We start from the raw sequence: 6277 nt of genomic DNA on the forward strand, positions 1-6277 counted from the left end.
ACAGATTTTTGCCTCAGATTCCTAAATTGGCCCCTTGAGGCTTGAACTCACAACCCTGGGTTTAGCAGGCCAACGCTCAAACCACTGAGCTCTCTCTCCCTCAAGCTCTCCTAGAGCTCGCTGGGCTCCTGCACGCGCTCAGGGTGGCAGAGCCTGGAGGGGTCAGGGAGGGCAGCAGCTCTGGGACTCGCAGACCTCCCCCTCCCCCCCAACAGAGCTGGGGCGAGGAGGGGCCGACGGTGCAGAGTCACGTTCCTGCCCGGCCCCAGCCCTTTCCCCCGGGTCTCTCCCCTCACCTGCAGGCTCCGGCTCAGGGGCTGGTGTCGGCAGAGCCTGGGGCTGCCTCAGGGGCTGGTTCCAGCCCCCGGAGAAAGTCCCCCCGGCTGGGCACAGAGGGGCGCTAGGGAAGGACTCACCTAGCTGAGGAGTAGCAACGGCTCAACCCCGGCTCACAATGGAGGCGGCAGCAGCAGCGTTTAAGATCACGACCCAGGAAGTTAAAATTTCAGATCTCTTGAGCGGACAAAGAGTTAAAGGCAGAGAGGAGCAGGAGCAGGAGCCGTCGCCGCCCCGCACTGGCCAGTGCCCTCTAGTGATCACTGGGAACGTAGTCCCCGCCGTGGAGTTGTGGACAGGTTCAGAGACGGCAGGACTTTCTTGCAGGTGTAAGGATGTGGTTCTCTACCTGTAATGGGGTTTGACTCACCACCATGGCACCGCCTGCTGGCTTTCCTAGGAATTTGCTCAGGGTTGCCAGTGCGCCCTCCTCAGATGGTGTCTCACCCATCATCACTCCTGTCTCTGCATTCCGGACATGCATTGCTCCCCAGACCGCTTCATCCTCTTCTGGACACAGCCCTCCAGCTGTGCCCAACTCGGTTCTTTCCCTGCTTCCAGGGGACTGATAGTCCGCAGTCCTACCACATGCCTCAAGTGGCAATCTGCAATCCCCATTCTAGCCACTCATCTCAGTGGCAGACTGCAGTCCACGCACTGGCCACTTCCCTCAGTGGCCAGTAACGGGGGGGGGGGGGGGGGAAGGCTGCTACTCTAGGCCCTATCCCAGGGATCCTATAGTCAACAGCCACATACTACCCCTCCTCCAACTCCACCATGTCCTTCCCTGGGCCACTTCCCCATAGCCCCAGCACCTCTCCTCTGCCCTTGTATCAGGGCCTCAGCCTAGCAACCATCACCCTGGAGCTTCCTCCTACTCTATGACCCTGCCAAGTAAGCACTTTTCTGTCCATGGTGCTCCAACCCTCTAAGCAACCAGTATTCCTCCCTCAAACTCCAGGAAGTGATTGCCTCTGCTCTGCTCAGCAGCCCCTTCTTATATGGGCCAGCCTGGCTCTGATTGGTTCCTCCCATAAACCTTCTCCTAATTGGCTGGCACTACAAGCCTTTTCCTTATTGGCTACCTCCCTCACAGCCTCCCCAAGGTTGCTTTAACCCCTTACATACCAGTAAGGGGCAGCTGCCCCACCACACTACTCAAACAATCTGGGCAGAAACCCGTTGGCTCCGTGTTCTCCAAGGGTGCTAAAGGAGTTGGCGGATGTGATTGCAGAGCCATTGGCCATTATCTTTGAAAAATCCTGGCAATTGGGGGAGGTCCCAGATGACTGGAAAAAGACTAATGTAGTGCCCATCTTTAAAAAAGGAAAGAAGGAGGATCCGGGGAACTACAGGCCAGTCAACCTCACCTCAGTCCCTGGAAAAATCATGGAGCAGGTCCTCAAGGAATCAATTCTGAAGCACTTAGAGGAGAGGAAAGTGATCAGGAACAGTCAGCATGGATTCACCAAGGGCAAGTCATGCCTGACTAACCTAATTGCCTTCTATGAGGAGATGACTGGCTCTGTGGATGAGGGGAAAGCAGTGGATGTGTTATTCCTTGACTTTAGCAAAGCTTTTGGTACAGTCTCCCACAGTATTCTTGCCGGCAAGTTAAAGAAGTATAGGCTGGATGAATGGACTATAAGGTGGATAGAAAGCTGGCTAGATGGTCGGGCTCAACCCGGGGTAGTGATCAATGGATCCATGTCTAGTTGGCAGACGGTATCAAGCAGAGTGCCCCAGGGGTCGGTCCTGGGGCCAGTTTTGTTCAATATCTTCATTAATGATCTGGACAATGGCGTGGACTGCACTCTCAGCAAGTTTGCAGATGACACTAAACTGGGAGGAGTGGTAGATACGCTGGAGGGTAGGGATAGGATACAGAGGGACCTAGACAAATTAGAGGACTAGGCCAAAAGAAATCTGATAAGGTTCAACAAGGACAAGTGCAGAGTCCTGCACTTAGGAAGGAAGAATCCCATGCACCGCTACAGACTATGGCTAGGCAGCAGTTCTGCAGAAAAGGACCTAGGGGTTACAGTGGACAAGAAGCTGGATAGGAGTCTTGTTGCCAAGAAGGCTAACGGCATTTTGGGTTGTATAAGTAGGGGCATTGCCAACAGATCGAGGGATGTGATCATTCCCCTCTATTCTCCAATTGGTGAAGCCTCATCTGGAGTACTGTGTCCAGTTTTGGGCCCCAAACTACAAGAAGGATGTGGAAAAATTGGAAAGAGTCCAGCGGAGGGCAACAAAAATGATTAGGGGGCTGGAGCACATGACTTATGAGGAGAGGCTGAGAGAACTGGGATTGTTTAGTCTCCAGAAGAGAAGAATGAGGGGGGATTTGATAGCTGCTTTCAACTACCTGAAAGGGGGTTCCAAAGAGGATGGATCTAGACTGTTCTCAGTGGTACCAGATGACAGAACAAGGAGTAATGGCCTCAAGTTGCAGTGGGGGAGGTTTAGATTGGATAATAGGAAAAACTTTTTCACTAGGAGGGTGGTGAAGCACTGGAATGGGTTACCAATGGGTCAGACACACGTTTTATGTAATATATTTGACACATAGACCAGGATGTATAGATGGGATTCTCCATTTGTCTCCATCCTATCCATGCCACTCAGCCAAAAGAGGATTCTTCATTACTGCCACAGCCACGTGTTTTCTGCAATATCTTGGCTGCAGATTAAGCAGCAGAATCCACCCCCCGTTAAAGTAATTCTGCTCCAGAATCTAAACTGTCCTTTAAAATAAATGCTGTGTCAAGCTCTTACAGCTGCCAAGAACATCTTAAAAATGTAGAGAATGCAGGTGTGTCTGCCTAACTTTGCAGACAGCTGACACAATAGCATTGAGCATTGGGGACTGTCCCCATTCATGCCAATAATCCCTAATGATGACATTTACATTGTTAACAGCTCATCAACATTAATCTGCATCTCCATTGCGGCTGGATGCAGGGTTAGAGACCTGGCGGGGTGGGGGGGGGGTAGAATCATAGAATATCAGGGTTGGAAGGGACCTCAGGAGGTCATCTAGTCCAACGCCCTGCTCAAAGCAGGACCAATTCCCAACTAAATCATCCCAGCCAGGGCTTTGTCAAGCCGGGCCTTAAAAACCTCCAAGGAAGGAGATTCCACCACCTCCCTAGGTAACCATGATAGCAGCCATGCCCCATGCTTCCACATGGTCCTGTCTCAGGCCCTGCACTACCTTGCCCTCTGAGGAGAAAACATGTCCAGTTCCATTTGAACGAGTGTCACTGGAATGCCAGGATCTATGAGTGCCTGGCAGATACAGTTGGGCAATTTTGGGGGGGGTGAAAACAATTTACTCACCCCAATAATGCAGTTTTGGTCGACCCCAACTCATTCTCAAATAATCTTGGCTGAACCAAAACATCAAAATTTTAGAAATATTGAAACTTTTTGTTTCAACCTGTCCTGACAATTTTTGTTTAGATTCTGGGCCGAGGGAAGTGCCCAGAATGAATCTATAGGGTGGTGGTTATGACACTCACCTAAGGGTGCAGCCAATGCCAATTTAAGTCCCTGCTCCAATGGCTATTTAATTATTGATAAAAGAGGAATAGTTTCAGCAGGAGAGACTGAGAAAGCCTCATGTCAGACTATCCATTAGCCAGTGGGTAGAGCACGCTCCTGCAGTATGAGACCCCCAAATTCAGATCTCTGCTCCATATCAGGCAGAGGGGGGAACTGAAACCATATATCCAGGGAGGTCCCTAACCACTTGCTGAAACCACTGATGTCCCCTCAGCCATTTTGTTAATCAGGTATTCCCTTGGGTTTTGTCAAAACCAAATTGAAAACTTTCAGGTCACGTCCAAACAAAATGTTTCATTTTGACTCAGCTCAAAAACTCTTTGACGTTTCAATTTGCTGAAAATTTCAAAAACATTCTATTTGATCCAAAACCAAACTTTTTGTCAAATTTTCAAACTGAAAAATCCCTTATTTATTCATCTCAGCTGGCAGAGCCCTTGCAGGAGACAGGTCAGTCCCGAGACATGGCCCAGCACTGTGCCAAGGCAAAGGACCTCCGGCAGAGCTGTGGGAACACAAGGGATGAGAATGGGACCTGCAGCCATGCTCCCAGGGCCTGCCCTATATGAAGAGCAGGACCAGATTTTTGCAATGGATGCCACCACCAAACTCTATCATGGGGTTCAGAACAGTTTGGAGCTGAGCATGGAAGGCACCCAAGTACCCTAGGACACAAACCAGGAGGTGATTGCACCAGACAGCCAATCTCTCTTCAGAATACTGAGCTCTGAGGCACAGGAACAGGAAGTGAGGGCACTGATGGTGATTCCCCTCAGAACCCAAGCAAACTTCTGAAGGGAAAAAAGAGAGCAAGGGAGGACACGTTCATGGACCTTGTGACTGCATCCCACCAAGAAAACAGAAGAGCAGAGGGAGGTCTCCTCAGCAGGCAGAGAGGCTCCCAAGGGAGATCCTGGACAAAGGAGAGGACAGGCAGGAAAGAATGCTGGACTATACCCTGCAGACAGAGGCAAACAGCTCTGCTGGAGAACATTGTGGTGCTATGGTCACAGCCATCACCCCATCCAGCCATGTCCTGCAACTTGTGGAGAACACAGGATACTGGGAGCCTCTTTTTGTTTCCCCAAATGGCAGGCCCTGCCCGCACCATTCCACCCACCAAACAAGGAGAACAGGTCCCACTTACACATTTGTTGTGAGCCCATCAGCACAGCCATGTGTATGCGCTCAGCACTTTGGGCATGTTCTGCCACACATCCATTGGTTATCACTTTGCACAGTTACATTAAATCCATAAATGTTATGTACAACTCGACTGACAACTTTCATTGAGATGCGGCTGCCCCCAGTAACACCAATTCTTAATCAGATCTTTACACAAACACCATGCATTCATTTCCTTGGCTACAGGACATTCATTTTCTACCACAACCCATCCCTGATCCGTGTCCCTGATCACTTGGGGCTGGCTGTTAATAAGGTACAGAAAGTGCCATCATCTTTATTTCACAGCCATCGATGAGGATCTCCCCTTGGCTCTCCCAGACGTTGTGCAAACCGAGACAAGTGCCTATCACATGAGGCAGATACTATTCAGCAGCCTTCAGCCATGTCAGGAGGCTTCTCCTCCTTTCCTTGAGTCTTCCAACCACCCTCTCCACAATCATTCTTCAGATAGTCAGGGTACAGTCAAACAGCTCCCTTCTCCTGCCCTTGTCTCCAGGAAAATGATTCATAAGCCAGGGAAGCAGAGGGTAAGTTGGGTCTCCCAGAATGACAGAAGGAATTACAACACTATACATTTTTTAACACTGAGAGTAATTAACCAAAGGAACAATTTACCAAGGGTCATGGTGTATTCTCCATCCCTGACAATTTTTAAATTGAGATTGGATGTCTTTTTCTAATAGCTCTGCTGTAGGAAGTATTTGGGGCCAGGACTCTGGCTTGTGTTATACAGGAGACCAGACTAAATAATCACAGTGGTCCCTTCTGGCCTTGGAATGTATGAACAATACCACCAATATCCATAATGGCCATGGGAGCAGAAGTTCTCTTTTTCTTTGCAGAAAACAGAGCTGCGTTTCTGAAGACCCTGGCATCATGGACCTGTCCACCCCATCCCATGGCAATCAATGAGGCCTTGCAGCACCATGGAAAAATACCCTTTTTGTCAATAAACTCTGATCTGGTGAGAGGGGGGTGGGATCAACAGATGGGTTTGATCAAGGGCTCCTGTACAATTTGGGAACCCCAGCTATGCAAGGCCATCAGTAGCCTCCTGTGCATTAGCAAGCGTTCTGTTCTAGCCCCGCAGCTCCCTCTTGATAGCAGTGCACACCTACATGACAAAAAGTCCCGACAATTGATCTCCCAGCACCAAACCGGCTATCTACTGAACAACAGTTAT

This window comes from Malaclemys terrapin, chromosome 13 (genome assembly GCF_027887155.1).
Source record: "Malaclemys terrapin pileata isolate rMalTer1 chromosome 13, rMalTer1.hap1, whole genome shotgun sequence".
Lineage (NCBI taxonomy): Eukaryota > Metazoa > Chordata > Testudines > Emydidae > Malaclemys > Malaclemys terrapin.